Source organism: Bos indicus, chromosome 21 (assembly GCF_029378745.1).
Source record: "Bos indicus isolate NIAB-ARS_2022 breed Sahiwal x Tharparkar chromosome 21, NIAB-ARS_B.indTharparkar_mat_pri_1.0, whole genome shotgun sequence".
Taxonomy (NCBI): Eukaryota; Metazoa; Chordata; class Mammalia; order Artiodactyla; family Bovidae; genus Bos; species Bos indicus.
The window spans coordinates 39,223,950-39,242,434 of NC_091780.1; the positions used below are offsets into that span (position 1 = coordinate 39,223,950).

The 18,485-nt window shown below is 37.8% G+C and overlaps 1 long non-coding RNA gene across 1 annotated transcript; it reads right to left on the bottom strand.

Moving 5' to 3' along the window:
* Positions 1 to 6,064: 6,064 nt before the first annotated feature.
* Positions 6,065 to 14,940, bottom strand: LOC139178356 (uncharacterized). Its single transcript, XR_011562775.1, has 3 exons — positions 14,708 to 14,940; positions 14,167 to 14,316; positions 6,065 to 7,931 (listed from the first exon to the last, which is right to left on the bottom strand). It is a non-coding gene; the product is annotated as an uncharacterized lncRNA (long non-coding RNA).
* Between the last annotated feature and the right edge of the window lie 3,545 nt (positions 14,941 to 18,485).

Here is an 18,485-nt window from a genome sequence, read left to right on the forward strand (position 1 = left end):
AAAGTGTTCAATGAATGAATTGTTTATCTCATAAAGGAATAGACAGCTTCCCTGGTGGCTCAGCTGGTAAAGAATCTGTCTGAAATGCAGGGGACCCGGGTTCAATCCCTGGGTCAGGAAGATCCCCTGGAGAAGGAAATGGCGACCCACTCCATATTCTTGCCTGGAAATCCATGGACAGAGGAGCCTAGCGGGCTACACTCCATGGAGTCGCAAAGACTTGGACACAACTGAGCGACTAATGTTTTCACTGTCACAAAGAACAGAGGGTCTTTGCAAACATAAATATGGCTTTAATAGACTCAGGAAAGCTGATTAAGGGCTATTAAGAACATTGTGATCTATTCCTCATATTTAAAATGTCAACTCAAAAGAACCCATGTTAAGAGTAAGGAAATTTCTATATATTGCAAAATACATCCCCCAAATGTCTGCAGAAAAGACTTGATAAGAAAGTCTTTTCAGAAAAAAACCTTAATTTCTATCAAATCAACTTCTACTTAATTTCTAATACTAAAAGATTTAATTTCTAATAGTTTACTTCTGTTAACTTCAGTTTTACTCAGAACTGTAATATATGCCACCAAAAACAAACCTGAAATTATTCTGATACTTAACTAAACATTCCCATCATTTCCAACACATCATACAAAAACAGTATAACTATGAACCAACAATTCTTCAAAACTTTTAACCCCAAGCTCAACAGCTAGGAGGAAAGCAAACCTCAGAGTTATGACTGGGTTTATTATTACAGATTTGGTTTCCAGAATGATTATTTGTCAGCTATTTCTAGGATGACAATGTATAACAACCATAATATCTCAGTAGAGTGTAAATAGCAAACATACACATCTTGCTAATATGTCCCAGATTTCCTCTGCTTCTAAAGTTTCAATTCACATCTGTGTCCAAGTGTCTCTCACTCCAGGAGCCCGGCCAAAGAAATACACCTACCTAGGATACTGGTCTTCTCACAATGCAAGATGGGAGCACAGGATAATGAGCAGAAACATGTAATGTTTCTTCAGCACCAGCACACTGAACGTTTCTCCATATTTCATTGGAAAAAAGTAAGTCACGTGGCCACAATAAGCTTTAAAGTCAGTGGAGTGAGGCCATATGCTCCACCCAGAGAGAAACCTCGGCAAGAGCATGAAATAATTATAGACAAAGAATACCATCTTCCCGAGACTGTATAGAAAATCTATGAAGACAGATTTTCTATGAGCACTCGATGTGAATATAGAATTTTTATGAAAGACTTTTGTGGCAAGCAAATATAAAAACCAGCGCGAGGAAGGCATCAACAAGACAAATTGCCATGAAAGCCTAAGAATTCTGTATTTGATAATGACAACTCCAAGGAGCACAGCAAGCAGAGAGCTGTTGCAGCATGTAATTCCTTCAGCCTCAACTTGTGTACAGAGAGAGGAGAAGAAATGTAATTTCCATTTCACTAGCAAACTTTATGACAGATACGTTTTTTTCACTTGTTTTTTAAGAGAGAAGAAAGAAACAAAAATGGTTTGAAGACATTTAAACTGATGACAAATTAAGAGAGCCGTTTGGGCATACAAAGACATGTCAAGCTCAATTCAGAACACACGAAATTTGAGGTGATTCTAGATCATTCACTTGGATTTTTCTGAAAATATTTTGAAAAATGAGCATGGCTCATTTAAAGCATGGCTGAGGGCTGAATATGTAACGGTAGGAATGAGGAGTCTGAGTGCCATAGTTAAAGCTGTGAACATAGATGATGTCATCAAAGTAAAATATGGGAAGATGATAATAAATCCATAGACAGGGATCTTGGTGACATCCACTCTTAAAAGTAGAAACAAAGAAAGCTGACAAAAATGAGGAAGGGAAGAAATTATCTGTTATGGACCAAATGTTTGTATCCCCCCAAAATTCATATGTTCAGACGCTTTGGGTCAATGTGATGGCATTAGGAGGCGGGACCTTTGGGGTATAATTGGGATGAGATGAGGTCACGAAGGTGGAGCCCTCAATGGGTTTAATGCCCTCTTAGGGCTTCCCTAGTACCTCAGCTGGTAAAGAATCTGCCTGCAATACAGGAGAGCCTGGTTCAATCCCTGGGTTGGGAAGATCCCCTGGAGAAGGCAATGGCTACCCACTCCAGTATTATAGCCTGGAGAATTCCAAGGACTGTACAGTCCATTGGGCCGCAAACAGTCGGACACAACTGAGTGACTTTCACTTTCACTTTAGGAGTTACAAGGTGGCACTAGTGGTAAAGAACCCACCTGCCAAAGTGGAAGATGTAAGAGATGTGGGTCCAATCCCTAGGTCTGGAAGATCCCATGGAGGAGAAAATGGCAACCCACTCCAGTATTCTTGCCTAGAAAATTCCAAGGACTGAGGAGCCTGATGGACTACAGTCCATGGGGTGGCAAAGAGTCAGAAATGACTGAAGTGACTTAGCACACACACATAGGAGTTGCAAGAGGGCTTCCCCTCCCCATACTCACCATGTGAAGACCCAACAAGAAGCTGAAAATCTGCAACCCGAAGGAGATCCCTCATCGGAATTTGACCATGCTGCCATCCTGATCTTGAATGTCAAGCTTCCATAACAGTGAGGAATAAATTTATGTTGTTTATAAGCCATCCAGCCACAATGATACACTGTTATAACAGCTGCAACTAAGACATCATTCAATCAAGTGTGTCCTAAAAGAAGGTACTTGTGAGGCAGCCTAGGAAATAGGATCAAGTACAGGCTGTAGCATCAGATAGACCTGGGTCCTAAAATCTAACACGATCTAATCCTGAGACACCAGAGAAGGGACCTCTCTGAGCTTCTCTCTCTACACAAATAACATGGACCTAACAATATCTACTTAACAGTGAAATTTACACATATATTTCCTTGTCTTCCAACATTTCTCCCTTCTCATTTTCCTTCCAACTCCTGTTATTCTTTCACTTCAGTTCAGTCACTCAGTCGAGTCCAACTGTTTGCGACCCCATGAATCACAGCACGCCAGGCCTCCCTGTCCATCACAGGGAGCCCACTCTGTGGGCCCACCCAAACTCATGTGTATCGTGTCGGTGATGCCATCCAATCATCTCATCCTCTGTCGTCCCCTTCTCCTCCTGCCCCCAATCCCTCCCAGCATCAGAGTCTTTTCCAATGAGTCAACTCTTCGCATGAGGTGGCCAAAATATTGGCGTTTCAGCCTCAGCATCAGTCCTTCCAATGAACACCCAGGACTGGTCTCCTTTAGGATGGACTGGTTGGATCTCCTTGCAGTCCAAGGGACTCTCAAGAGTCTTCTCCAGCACCACAGTTCAAAAGTATCAATTCTTCGGTGCTCAGCTTTCTTCACAGTCCAACTCTCACATCCATACATGACCACTGGAAAACACCATAGCCTTGACTAGACGGACCTTTGCTGGCAAAGTAATGTCTCTGCTTTTCAATATGCTATCTAGGTTGGTCATAACTTTCCTTCCAAGGAGTAAGCGTCTTTTAATTTCATGGCTGCAATTAACATCTGCAGTGATTTTGGAGCCCAAAAAATAAAGTCTCACACTGTTTCCACTGTTTCCCCATCTATTTCCCATGAAGTGATGGCACCAGATGCCATGATCTTCATTTTCTGAATGTTAAGCTTTAAGCCAACTTTTTCACTCTCCTCTTTCACTTTCATCAAGAGGCTTTTTAGTTCCTCTTCACCTTCTGCCATAAGGGTGGTGTCATCTGCATATCTGAGGTTATTGATATTTCTCCCAAAATCTTGATTCCAACTTGTGCTTCTTCCAGCCCAGCGTTTCTCATTATATACTCTACATATAAGTTAAATAAGCAGGGTGACAAAATACAGCCTTGACGTACTCAGGTATCCATTAAATTGAAAGCCTCCCCTAAATCTCAATCTGAATTTTGTGATGTTATTCTCTTTCAGAGTACTCCATGAGGCACCTATCTTCATTTATTTATCTACATTTATGTGTCATGTCTGTCTTCCCTCTTAGCCAGTCAAGAGTGAAATTTGTACCGTTTTCTGATACCACCGCCTTCTCAAGATATGACCCCATTTATTACTCTAGAAATCAGTGTGATCAGATACAAATCCTCTCACCTTCTTCCCTCCTAAAGAAAGAAATTTTCACCTCCTTCCCTCCTAAAGAAAGTTTCTTTCAATCCAGATTAATGTCTCCCATTCTTCACACTTGCTCTTTATATTGCCTGAATCACAGCCTCCCACCCCCACACTCTGCCCTCTCTATCTCATTTTCAGCTTCTCTTATTCTCTTCTGGGTACTTCTACAAAGAGTAAAAATATGCCAAGTCTTTTTCATCTTCATAGAATTTCTCCTTCCAGTTTCCTTTCATCCAGCTGTATGTGTACCCCTTTTTTTCATTTGCATAACTCCACTCCTCTTTAGAATAATCAAGAATTACTGTACCTACTTTTCAACAGTGAGGTTCTATCCAAAACAGCATAATGAAACTGCTCTGGAAAAAATCACCAATAATTTCTTGGTTAAAAGAAAAATACAAATCTCTCATTTAGCTTTTTTAACCATATAGGAATATTTGATAGTTAAGCACCCTATTTTTGAAACTCTGTTTCACTTGGCTTCTCTCTCCCATTTTCCTCCATCTCTGACAGTTCCCTTTGCTAATTTATCTTTTTCTAGTTTTTCTTTGGGGCTTCCCATGTGGCACTAGTGGTAAGGAACCTGCCTGCCAATACAGGGTTCAGGCCCTGGGTAGGAAAGATCCCATGGAGTAGGAAATAGCAACCCACTCCAGTAATCCTGTCCAAGAAACCCACGAACAGAGGGAGCCTGGCAGGCTACAGTTCATACTGTCACAAAGAGTTGGATACAACTAAAGTGACTTAGCACGCATCCACTTTTCTTTAGTATTGATAATGACCAGAGTTCTGCTGCTTCTTACCTTAAGAATCTTAAGGTAATCTTATTTTTAAAGATTCTCTCTGAATGACACTGTGGTATCCAAGACACAAGATAAGTCATGGAAGAGTTCCCAAGGAAGGAATGAAGTTAGAACTGCTGTCCAGAAATTGTACATAAATCTACAGCCTGTCCTTTCTCTGTTCTTAATACTTACCAAGGATATGGTTTACAATCTTCATGCAAAAAACAATACCCCACATTCATAATTATAAACGTTACTACAACATGGATCTAATACCTAGACCCAGTGTCTAATAGATACATGTACGTAGTTGACTCAAAAACAATATATCCAAAATGAACTCAACCAATTTTCTACAAAATTTATTCTATCTCCCATATACTCTATCTTAATAAATGGGCCACCACTTCTCTAGGAAGTAAAATTAAAAAGTTGAGAGTCAATCTAGACTTCTATTTCCCACTCCCTTTATACTTCTAACCAATCACAAGCCAAGTTTGTTTGACTTCACTGGTATCTCTTATGCTTGACTATGCTTTTGCATGTGTGCGTACATTAGTCACTCAGTCATGTCCGACTCCATGCAACCTTATGGGCTGTAGCCTGCCAGGCTCCAATGTCCATGTAATTCTCCAGGCAAAAATACTGGAGTGAGTGGCTATTCCATTCTCTAGGGGATCTTCCTGACCGAGAGATTGAAGCCAGGTCTCCTGCATTGCAGACAGATTGTTTATCACTGGGCCACCAGGAAAATGTTTGACTATGCTAGACATAGGCTATTTTTGCCGGCCCACCCAAAATTTAAGAACCATCACCTACAAAGCCATAGGTTAAAAGTATTTAACATTGTGTAACAAGAAGCCATTGGATTTGGCATAAAAAGGGTCACCAAAAGAAAATCTTCAATTAATTGTTGGAATTACATTCCAGATTTTAGTAAATACCATGGGCATAAATCATTCTTCAAGGGCATTGTGTATCTCTGTAGACAAAGAAATATGGTAGCCCAAAACTATTTAAAATGATTATGTTTTTCACTTTGTATATAAGAACTAAACAATAATAATGTATAATCTCAGTTTTAGACTTTTAAAGACCCTATTCCAGATAAATTTTTCCAATTAGACTTGTGTATGCATAACATCTATAAATGCTAATTTATTCAGATTTATAACACATGATAACTAAGGCCAAATATAAACTGTAAAATTTAAGCTTATGTATTCTAAGACTTCTTTAGAGCTACTAATAAGCGAATCCAGTTGCTGCTATTATTGTTCCAGTACTTTTTATGGGCCAGGAACTTTGCTATACATGGGTTATTTTCCTTAATCCCTACAAAATCTTGCCTAATGGCTCTTATTTTATTACTATTACCTTATAAAGATGAGGAAATTTAGGCTCAGAGAGGAAGCCAGAGATTTCCTCAATATATATTCGATGTAAAGTTCTAACAATTCTGCATCTATCAATACAATATTGCTCACATATATTTTGATATTCATTTACCTAACTCACTTTATATTGGCTTTACCATCTTAGCATAATTAAACAGTGTTGATTTTTAAACTATTTATAGTTCTTATTTTGATTAAAACATGCTAGCTTTTATCTTTTAATTGTCTCCTTTATTGCCTCCTCATTGTTAAAATTAGTTAAATTTTGCTAAGTGTATTACTATGCTACTCATTTTTGGGGTATCAACTATTCAAGTTTAATAAAATGTAGACTCCAAATAAGCAGAGACATTATGGACCACATAAACCTAAAGGGCTTTTTCACAGCAAAGGAAACAATCAACAGTGAAAGATAACCTACCGGTTCAGAGAAAATATTTGCAAATGATATGTCTGATAAGGAGTTAATATTCAAAATATAAAAAGAACTCATACATCAAAAAAACAAACAACCCAATCGAAAAATGGGCAGAAGATTTAAATAGACCTTTCTCCACAGAAGATACACAGATGGCCAACCGGTACATGAAAAGAGTCTAAACATCAACAATCATCAGGGAAATTCAAATCCAAACCACAATGAGGCATCACCTTATACCTGTCAGAATGGCCATTATCAGAAAGACAAAAAATAACAAGGGTTGGCAAGGATGTGGAGAAAAGGAAACCCTGTGCACCTTTGGTGCATATGTAAATTGGCACAGCCACTATGGGAAATAGTACAGAGCTTCCACAAATAATTAAAAATAGACCTAACATATTATCCAGCAATACCATGCCTGGGTATTTATCCAAAGAAAACAAAAACACTAATTAGAAAAGTTATATGCAACCCTCTGCTCACTGCAACATTATTTACAATAGTAAATAATAAGTCAAGATACGGGAGCAAACTAAGTGTTCCTCAATAGATGAATAGATAAAGATGATGTAGTATATATATACACATACATACACTGGAATACTACTCAGTCATACACAATGGAATCTTGCCGTTTGAGACAACATTGATGGACCTAGAGGGTATTATGCTGAGTGAAAAATGTTAGAGAAAGAGACAAGGAAAAATAAATATTGTACGATTTCACTTATATATCAGATCAGATCAGATCAGTCACTCAGTCGTGTCCAACTCTTTGCAACCCCATGAATGGCAGCACGCCAGGCCTCCCTGTCCATCACCAACTCCCGGAGTTCACTGAGACTCATGTCCATCGAGTCAGTGATGCCATCCAGCCATCTCATCCTCTGTGGTCCCCTTCTCCTCCTGCCCCCAATCCCTCCCAGCATCAGAGTCTTTTCTAATGAGTCAACTCTTCGCATGAGGTGGCCAAAGTACTGGAGTTTCAGCTTTAGCATCATTCTTTCCAAAGAAATCCCAGGGCTGATCTCCTTCAGAATGGACTGGTTGGATCTCCTTGCAGTCCAAGGGACTCTCAAGAGTCTTCTCCAACACCACAGTTCAAAAGCATCAATTCTTCGGCGCTCAGCCTTCTTCACAGTCCAACTCTCACATCCACTTATATAGAGAATATTTTTTAAAAAATGAACAACTGTAACAAAACAGAAACAGAGTTACCGATACAGAGAACAAACAGGTATTTGCCAAAGGGCAGAGAACTCAAAGCAGGCAAAAAAAATAGGTGAGAGAGATTAAGAGGTACAAATCCCATTGCAAAATAAATGAGTCAGAGTATGAAAAGAATAGTGTGGGAAATACAGTCAATAACTATGTAATATCTTTATATGTTGACACATTGTAACTAGACTTACCTTGATCAGCTTGAAATGTACAGAAATAGTGATTTTCTTATATTATGTAACAGGAACTAACATAGTGTTGTAGGTCAAATATATTTTAGAAACAAACTCATAGAAAAAGAGATCAGAGGTGGTTATCAGAGGTGGGGCAGAGGCAACTGGATGAAAGTTAGTCAAAATGTACAAATTTCTACCTATAAGATAAGTTCTAAGGACGTAATGTACAATATGATAAATATAATTAGTACTGCTGGGTGTTATGTCTGTAAATGATTATAGAATAAATCCTAAGAGATCGCATGACAAGAAAATATTTTTTTCTATTTTAATTCTGTACACATATGAGATGATGGATGTTCACTAAATTTACTGTGCTGATCATTTTGATGTATGCAAATCAAATCATCATGCTGTATACCCTAAAGTTTCATGGTGCTGTATGTTAATTATATCTCAATAAAACTGGAAGGCAAAAATAAGTAGGACATTGTCATTTTCAATATACTCTAATGAAAATCAAGCCTTGTCCCCAGAAGGCACTAACATTTATAGTCTTTAAAGTTATCAGTTAAGTTTTAGCTCTGACTGATAATATCAAATAAGTAGACTGAGATCAGTTAGGTAGATAGGTAGGTAGGTAGATAGATACATAGATATGCAAAAATATTTTAAAAGCATGGTGATACTAATTTATCTGAATTAATTAAGACAATTTTATTATCCAAATGTTTGTCTCATCCTTACATCAGGTATCAACAGTGATGGATGGCAGTTTCCCTTCAGATCTTTAAAAAATGGAACGAGCAAATATATTAGGTACAATATTTTCTCATAAGTTAAAAGAATAAAAATTCCATGTGGAACTTAATTTCAGGATCACCTTATTATCCATTTTGAGCATCATTCACATTTCTCAATAGCACTTACCCTTACCCTCACATCATTCTTCCCTGTTAAGAAAGTAACCAGCTTCTAAAGACTTCAACTGGTCTTCTTCTGGAAGGATGGGGATTCTTGAAGGGGAATTAACATAACCAAAGTAGCACAAAGCAAAACCCAGTTTCTGTAGCAGGTGTCAGAGTCAGAGAGATTTGGGGCACTTGCCTAGGTGGAGCTGAGCTGTCTATGAGAGTAAATAGCCTGACACAGCAGTGACTACAAAATGCTGTGTTTTTTTTTTCTCTGTTCATTGTGTGGGTTGGAATTTTTCATTTCATACTTCATTTGCACCTGCTGAGTGATGCCACAGACTGGCACTACGTTCCATCTCCTAGCACGTAGAAGCAGCACATTACGTGTAGCAGTGGGACCCATGCCACTCATCAAGGCCCTGGCCTAATCCTTGTTTTGAAGTGTGTAACTATCTTCCTTTTGCAGTCCTACATGGGTGATAAAAGGAAAGTGCTACAATTTGGTTAATCAGAGCACAAAACAAAAAGTACCCTGCAATTCAGCCTCTCTTAATTATATATATACACCAAAGCTGTAGTTTTCATCAAATGCTCTTTGTCAAGAAAAAGTAATATCCTCTAAAATATGGAGAGTAATTAACAGATACTCGGAAAGTGAGGAATGAGAATCACAGTTTTGAAAGGTTGGCGCTATCCAGGTTCTGACTTGTATGATAAATATTTTTAATTTAAATATTTATCAAACATGCAAACATGATTCGAAAACACGAGCACATTAATGTTCACAACAACCTAACTATATTTAGAAGCCCCACCGTTCAGTTAGGATGTTCTCACATTTGCTAGTAGAGAAGCATGCCTAAATTACTAAACACTGCCTCAAATGTAGGCTTGGTGGAAGATATGTATTATTATTCAAATTAAAGAAAGTCAGGAATGAAAATAGAGAACCCAGGTTTATAAACCACACCTTCAAAGAGATCAAAAGACATCTTTGTACTCCTGAATGACTCCAATTACATCATTTGTAAACTACAAACACTTAAAAATAATTATGATTTACATAAAGAAAAAGTGTTCTGTTCAGAGAATTAAATTTATTTAAAAGTATGTTAATACAGGGCTTCCATGGTGGCTCAGATGGTAAAGAATCCACCTGCAATACGGGAAACCTGGGTTTGATCCCTGCTTTGGGAAGATCCCCTGGAGGAAGCATGGCAACCCACTCCAGTATTCTTGCCTGAAGAATCCTCATGAACAGAGGAGCCTGGTGGGCTACAGTCCATGGAGTTGCAGAGAGTCAGACATGACTGAGCAACTAAGCACAGCACACGTTAAATGCAATACACAAAAGATGCTATCAGTAGTACTGGGTTGGCCAAAAAGTTCATCTGGGTTTTCCCATAAGATGTTATGAAAAACCTGAATGAGCTTTTTGGCCAACCCAATATATGAAATATGTGATTATATAACATGCTGCTTACTGTTATAGAACAGTAGATCATTTCATAAGTAAAAGATGCCTCATGATGAGGTGAGCAAGGATATAGAATGGAATAGAACAGACTTAGAACTTCTGCAAGAAACTCTGAAAGAGAGGCAGGAGAATTAATAAACATAATTCTTTATTCATGTGAAGATGGCCAAGAGATTTGCAATATCTGAAAAACAATTATTATGATGTTATAGTGATATGATATTATAATTATCATAGTGACTAAATAGTTGCTAATTCACTGATAATCATGAGATTTAAGTGGACTTTTTTTAAAAAGTAAATACAAAAAAGTTGCTGAGAGTGCAAATGTCCCTTCACCATTGCATATTAGTATTTTCAATCCTATTGAGAGTGAATCTCAAATATTTGTGGATGCAAGTTCCAATAAAAGAGTATAGTTAGGTCCTAGAAGCACTGTTGTTAATGAAATATTAGCTAAGTGTTTTGCAAAATGTCATAAAACTCCACCAAATATCGATGATCAATATCAAGGAATTAGAAAAAAATAAAATGAATGGACTTAAATGAATTAAGGAATTAAATGTAATGAATGTACAATTTACAACTTGTTCACAGTTGAAACTGATGAATCAGACATGGGCTTATCATCTTGAAGTCTTTAGGAGAATTATTATAAGTTGCTGTAAACTGAAAACTAATATCGGTAGGTTACCATCTTTAGCTCCATTAACTCATTCATTCTTTCAACAAAGGTTTATTGAAGACCTGCTCTATCTCAGGCATTGAGCTGGTGCCTGCAATAAATAGCTGTATTGACCCTTCCCCGACCCTACCCCCAAGGACTTTACACTCTAACACACAAGATAAATGGAAACTTGAATCCATTACTGCAGTTTTATAGGCTTCTAGGGATGTTAATCCATAAACGCTTCTCAAGAAGACTCACACCAACACATCACAACCATCACCGCTTTTGAGAAATATCTGCCTCTCTTTCACAAACAAGTTGATTAGGGAATCTCACTGACTATTGTTAAACATCCCAGATATACTTATAGCAGATTGGTTTATTAAAATAGGAAATAGCATTTGTTATTCCTCTATATTTCTTTTCATCCTTTTCAATGAGGTTGCTCTTTTTTGCTTAGGGACTTTTGCTGGACTGAAAGCAGAAGCTTTTCTCAGAATAAACATTTCTTGCTGCCTTTTGTAAAAACCTAAACTCTTTGAAGAGATTAGCCCAAGTGTGCTAACAGGGGAGAGAGAAAATTGATTCTTCTGAGAACTGTAAGAGAGAAGAAAAAGATGGCCCTGAAATAAGGAAATGGTAAGAAATGTGCAGTCCCATAGAAAGCCTGTGCCAGTCCATTGGGGAGGTGACAGCTTCTAGAAGGTGACAGCTTTGTAATGTGCATAGCAAGATTCCCCCACTATGAGAGTGGGAGAGAAGATGTAACCTTGGGGGACCTGAAGAGGCCATGCAGGTGCCACCATCAGCATTTCAGAGGTAATCGGGGCGGGGGAGGGCACTGACAACAAGATGAGATTCTATCGTGTCTAAATAGCTCACAGAAACCAGAGAATTTGAATAGCTTTGCAGAGAAATGGGAATCTCAGTAACAACTGGGATTAAACTGCCCTCAGAAAAGATTTAAGTTGATTTAAAGAAAATGAGGTAATGCAGTTCTTGCTACTTGGATCTGTGGGCTAAAATTCATATTCCCTACAGAACCATAACTCATTTCTCCTGGTTCTATTCCTTAAAAAGAATAAGGTATTAATCACATGGCACTTGTTTTTTATTTCATTTTTTAGTAGTCAGTTCATGCACATGGTACAAAGTTAAGACTTGGCAAGAATTTAAAATAATGTTCTCCCAGAATGAACCCATAGTTAATGAAGAGGAAATTAAATCAGAGGGAAATTAAGTCTCTCTTTCCTGAGATGCCAGTTTTGGAATTCCTCATTGCTGAATACTTGAGTCACAATCTCACTGTTCATTGTGTGAGTGTGTGGTTTACTTTCTCATTCTTTTCTTGATTTCTTTTTACATATACCTACATTGAGGTACTCATTCATTCTTTTCCATATGGTCATATTTTACAAGATGATTTCCAGACTTTTTTCTCTTTTGACAACACAGAGTTGCCAAACCTACAAAGTTTGAAGTGACCTACAACTCTGTTGTAGTTAACAGAATTGTCTAATAGGAAGGGATACTCTCCAAGGTGTATGTTTTAATGGTGACCTATTTTAGACAGTTCTACAGCCTAGTAAACATTTTAGGAACAAATTTGGAAATGAATCTAGACTAACAGTCAACATACTAACAACTATAAAAGTGGCCTTCATCAAAAAGTCTACAAATAACAAATGCTGGAGATGGCGTGGAGAAAAGGGAACCTTTCTACACTGTTGATGGGACTATAAATTGGAACAGCCACTATGGATAAACGTATAGAGTTTCTATAAAAAACTGAAAATAGAACTATCATATGATCCAGTGATCTTACTTCTGGGCATATATCTGGACAAAACTATAATTCAAAAAGATATACGTACCCCACTTTTCATAGCAGCACTGTTTACAAGAGTCAAGACATGAAAGCAAAGTATCCACCAACAGATGAATTGATAAAGATATTATATATATATACACACACACACAAAATGGAATATTACTCAGCCATAAAACATAATGAAATAATGTCATTGCCAGCAATGTGACTGGACCTAGAGCTTATTATACTAAGTGAAGTAAGTCAGATAAAGACAAATATCATATGATATCACTTAGTATTTATTGAATCTTAAAAACTGATAGAAATGAACTTATTGACAAAGCAGAAATAGACTCACAAACACAAAAAACAAACTTATGGTCACCAAAGGGTAAGGGGTGGGGAAGGTATATATTAGGAGTTTGGGATTAAAATATACATACTACTATAAACCAAATACATAAATAATAAGGACATACTGTATAGCACAGGGAACTATATTCAATATCCTCAAAATCATAATGGAAAAGAATCTAAAAAAGAATAGACAAATATGTATATAACTGAATTCCTTTGCTGTACACTTTAACACAAAATTGTAACTATATTGCAATAAATTTTTTAAAAGAGTCAGGAAATAAGGGACTCATTGGCTACCTGCAGAGAGGATGGGCAAACTAAATCCCCAGCTATCTATGTTATGACTAAGGATCATTTGCAATGAAACTGCTTTACACATAATTCCAAGAAGGCTGAAAAGGAGTTGCCCATTCTGGGCTGTAGTTTACAGACAGCTTTGACTGGACATGCCAAAGAGTTGGTCTTACTGAAGAGCAGAGTGAGGGTGTCCAATACATCCCCAAAAGAGCTTGCATGGAAAAGGATGTGGAATGATGGCTGCTCCAAATCATGATAGGCTGAAGTCTCACATGAGGGGAGATGCTTTGGGGAGCCTCATATATACAGATCACATTCCCAGACCAAATCAGAAATTCTAACTGCTACCCCCATTAAATGAACCTGAAGTCAAAAATAAAACAGAGACTAGAGAATGAGTGGGGTTTATTTGTAATTTAGAGGCCACTTGATCATCAAAAATGAGTATTAACCACACAACCTTGTGTTGTGAAAGGGAAAGGTTGTTATGTCACCATACCTTCAATCGCCTTAGTGAAAGTGAAGTCGCTCAGTCGTGACTGACTCTTCGTGACCACGTGGACTGCAGCCTACCAGGCTCCTCTGCCCATGGGATTTTCCAGGCAAGAGTACTGGAGTGGGGTGCCATCGCCTTCAATCGCCTTAGAATCTGAGAAAAGGCAAATGCAGAAATGAACCCTTATCTCAGAAACAGGGTTCAGAAAGTGACTCTGACTGAAATTATAGGTGCTTCAGTAAAGCTCCCTATCACAGCTTATTTCAAACAATAACTATGGGGTCGTATTTATGACACTGACTTTTCACATATAGACTTGAGAAGAAAGGGAGATGTTTCCATATTTGTTTTAGGACCCTAAGGAGGAAGGACCATTGCAGTCCCTGAACAAGGTGATTTTGATGGGCATAATGAGTTCTGAACATTGCACCAGTGGGTGAACTGGAAAATTCTGTAAAAAAAAACCTTCCTGCAGTGTTGGATAGTTAAGCCCTGATCATTGGGTATATAGATCAGAAAAAAAAATGAGTGTCTTAGAACTTACATGTCTGTGTCTGTGCTCAGTCACTCAGTCGTGTCCAACTCTTTGAGACCCCATGAATGGTAGCCCACCAGGCTCCTCTGTCCATGGGATTCTCCAGGCAAGAGTACTGGAGTGAACATAAAAAAAAAAAAAAAAAGAATACTGAAGTGGATTGTCATTTCCTTCTCCAAGAGATCCTCCTGACCCAGGGATCCAACCCACATTTCCTGTATTGAAAGGCAGATTCTTTACCACTAAGCCACCTCTCCATATCTTTAAAAAGCCAAACTCCAAAAATCACACATAAAAGATATTTGTCATAAAACACACACACACAAACTTTTCACCTTGAGGAACCAGGATCCAATAATATATTTAATAGGTAAGTTTACCTCTTCAATGAGCTTTGTGTTTGCCTTCAGCTGGGCAATTAATAATAAGTCTAAAAGGATTATTTGGTGATAATATTGCTATCATCATTAATATATAAATTACAAAAAATCCTTATACTTAAAAGATATAGTGAAATTAGCCCTTGGTAAATATATTCTAAGTCACAAGAATATTAATACAGGGTTGGAATCAGTCCAGCTTTGTAATCTTCACTAAAATGAAAAATGTTTACACAGAATAACCTAATTTAATATATGGGAAGTCTCATATAAAATAATAAGCATCAAGCATTTTTTTAAAGGCTTTGAATCTAGATAAAATAACTGATAATAAAAGCTTTTGTTAAGCCCTTGGTACACATATAAGAAAAGAAATATCGTATTTATAACAGAAGTTGGATAAATTATTCTTAAGAATAAGAAAGCATTTGCTGCGAAAATTGTAGCTTCAGGAATAGAGCTAATCTTCACAAAGGTTCCTAGCTGAATTACAATCAGCTCTATCCTTAAAAAAAATAATAGAGATATGTTGGGGCTGTATGGCTTTTTTTGTTCAATCATGGATTTTTAAATCTACATTAATGGAGGCACTAAGGGAAAAAAATAAAGGATCTGGCAATAAAGAAAAATTTGTAAATTGCAGAGTAGTCATTTGGGTTCCTAGTCATTTTATGTTTATATAATATTTAAAGAGTTAATGCAAAAAGGATTTGCAGCATTTTTCTTGAGCATTGAAGGCTCTAGCAATCATTTTTGACATGCAAGACATTGGACAGATATTTGAAAATTATTACTTGAGCCAAGCAGGGACAAAGGAGGAAGAGAAAGAAAGAGAAATAAACAGGTAGAAATGCAATCTAAATGTGATGTTTGTGGCTGATTTTGAGTCTTTTAAAAATAAAAGTTCCGAGTATATGATGGTGTTTGTTCATCAGCAAACAGCCTCTTCCATCTCTGTCTCTGTATCTGTCTCTCTCTGTGCACACATATAAATATAAGGTACCCAACATCTGTAGTCTCTATTTTACTTCAAGTAGACTTCTCAAAGGAAGTTGGCATTCACGATGCTAGGGCATTTGTTTTTCCTTAGAAACATAATTTTATATTAATTTGGAATATGATATATACTTATCAAAAATAAGCACCTTTCAGAAGGGCTGGATATTCTTAACAGGCATATTGTAACTGGTGTCAGTTTTACTTGTCTTTGTTTTGAAGGCTTTCTTAAATAATTCAGAATTATCTAAAAATATAAAAATAGTAAATAAAAACCTATAAACTCAAAATACAGCTGAAGAAATGAAATATAAATACAGCTGAAATGCTTTGTGCCCCTCTTCCAAATTATACTCTCCTCCCTCCACCTAAGAAGTAAATATCACTCTGAATCAAATGTTTATCATTTCCATGTGTACCTTTATATTGTCACCACTTATATAGTGGCAGATTTTATTTTCCTGGGCTCCAAAATCGCTTGGATGGTGACTACAGCCATGAAATTAAAAGATGCTTGCTCCTTGGAAGAAAAATTATGACACACCTCATATTAGATCAGATCAGATCAGATCAGTCGCTCAGTCATGTCAGACTCTTTGAGACCCCATGAATCGCAGCACGCCAGGCCTCCCTGTGCATCACCAACTCCCAGAGTTGACTGAGACTCACGTCCATCGAGTTAGTGATGCCATCCAGCCATCTCATCTTCCATCGTCCCCTTCTCCTCTTACCCCCAATCCCTCCCAGCATCAGAGTCTTTTCCAATGAGTCAACTCTTCGCATGAGGTGGCCAAAGTACTGGAGTTTCAGCTTCAGCATCATTCCTTCCAAAGAAATCCCAGGGCTGATCTCCTTCAGAATGGACTGGTTGGATATCCTTGCAGTCCAAGGGACTCTCAGGAATCTTCTCCAACACCACAGTTCAAAAGCATCAATTCTTCGGTGCTCAGCCTTCTTCACAGTCCAACTCTCACATCCATACATGACCACAGGAAAAACCATAGCCTTGACTAGACGAACCTTTGTTGGCAAAGTAATGTCTCTGCTTTTCAATATGCTATCTAGGTTGGACATAACTTTCCTTCCAAGGAGTAAGCGTCTTTTAATTTCATGGCTGCAGTCTCCATCTGTAGTGATTCTAGAGCCCAGAAAATAAAGTCTGACAGTGTTTCCACTGTTTCCCCATCTATTTCCCATGAAGTGATGGGACCAGATGCCATGATCTTCATTTTCTGAACGTTGAGCTTTAAGCCAACGTTTTCACTCTCCACTTTCATTTTCGTCAAGAGGCTTTTGAGTTCCTCTTCACTTTCTGCCATAAGCGTGGTGTCATCTGCATATCTGAGGTTATTGATATTTCTCCCAGCAATCTTGATTCCAGCTTGTGTTTCTTCCAGTCCAGCTTTTCTCATGATGTACTCTGCATATAAGTTAAATAAACAGGGTGACAATATACAGCCTTGATGTACTCCTTTTCCTATTTGGAACCAGTCTGTTGTTCCATGTCCAGTTCTAACTGTTGCTTCCTGACCTGCATACAAATTTTTGCATACAAAGAGGCAGATCAGGTGGTCTGGTATTCCCACCTCTTTCAGAATTTTCCACAGTTTATTGTGATCCACACAGTCAAAGGCTTTGGCATAGTCAATGAAGCAGAAATAGATGTTTTTCTGGAACTCTCTTGCTTTTTCCATGATCCAGCAGATGTTGACAATTTGATCTCTGGTTCCTCTGCCTTTTCTAAAACCAGCTTGAACATCAGGAAGTTCACGGTTCACGTATTGATGAAGCCTGGCTTGGAGAATTTTGAGCATTACTTTACTAGCGTGTGAGATGAGTGCAATTGTGTGGTAGTTTGAGCATTCTTTGACATTGCCTTTCTTTGGGATTGGAAAGAAAACTGACCTTTTCCAGTCCTGTGGCCACTGCTGAGTTTTCCAAATTTGCTGGCGTATTGAGTGCAGCACTTTCACAGCATCATCTTTCAGGATTTGGAATAGCTCAACTGGAATTCCATCACCTCCACTAGCTTTGTTCGTAGTGATGCTTTCTAGGGCCCACTTGACTTCACATTCCAGGATGTCTGGCTCTAGGTCAGTGATCACACCATTGTGATGATCTGGGTCATGAAGATCTTTTTTGTACAGTTCTTCTGTGTATTCTTGACATCTCTTCTTAATATCTTCTGCTTCTGTTAGGTCCGTACCATTTCTGTCCTTTTTCAAGCCCATCTTTGCATGAAATGTTCCTTTGGTATCTCTGATTTTCTTGAAGAGATCTCTAGTCTTTCCCATTCTGTTGTTTTCCTCTCTTTCTTTGCATTGATCGCTGAAGACGGCTTTCTTATCTCTTCTTGCTATTCTTTGGAACTCTGCATTCAGATGTTTATATCTATCCTTTTCTCCTTTGCT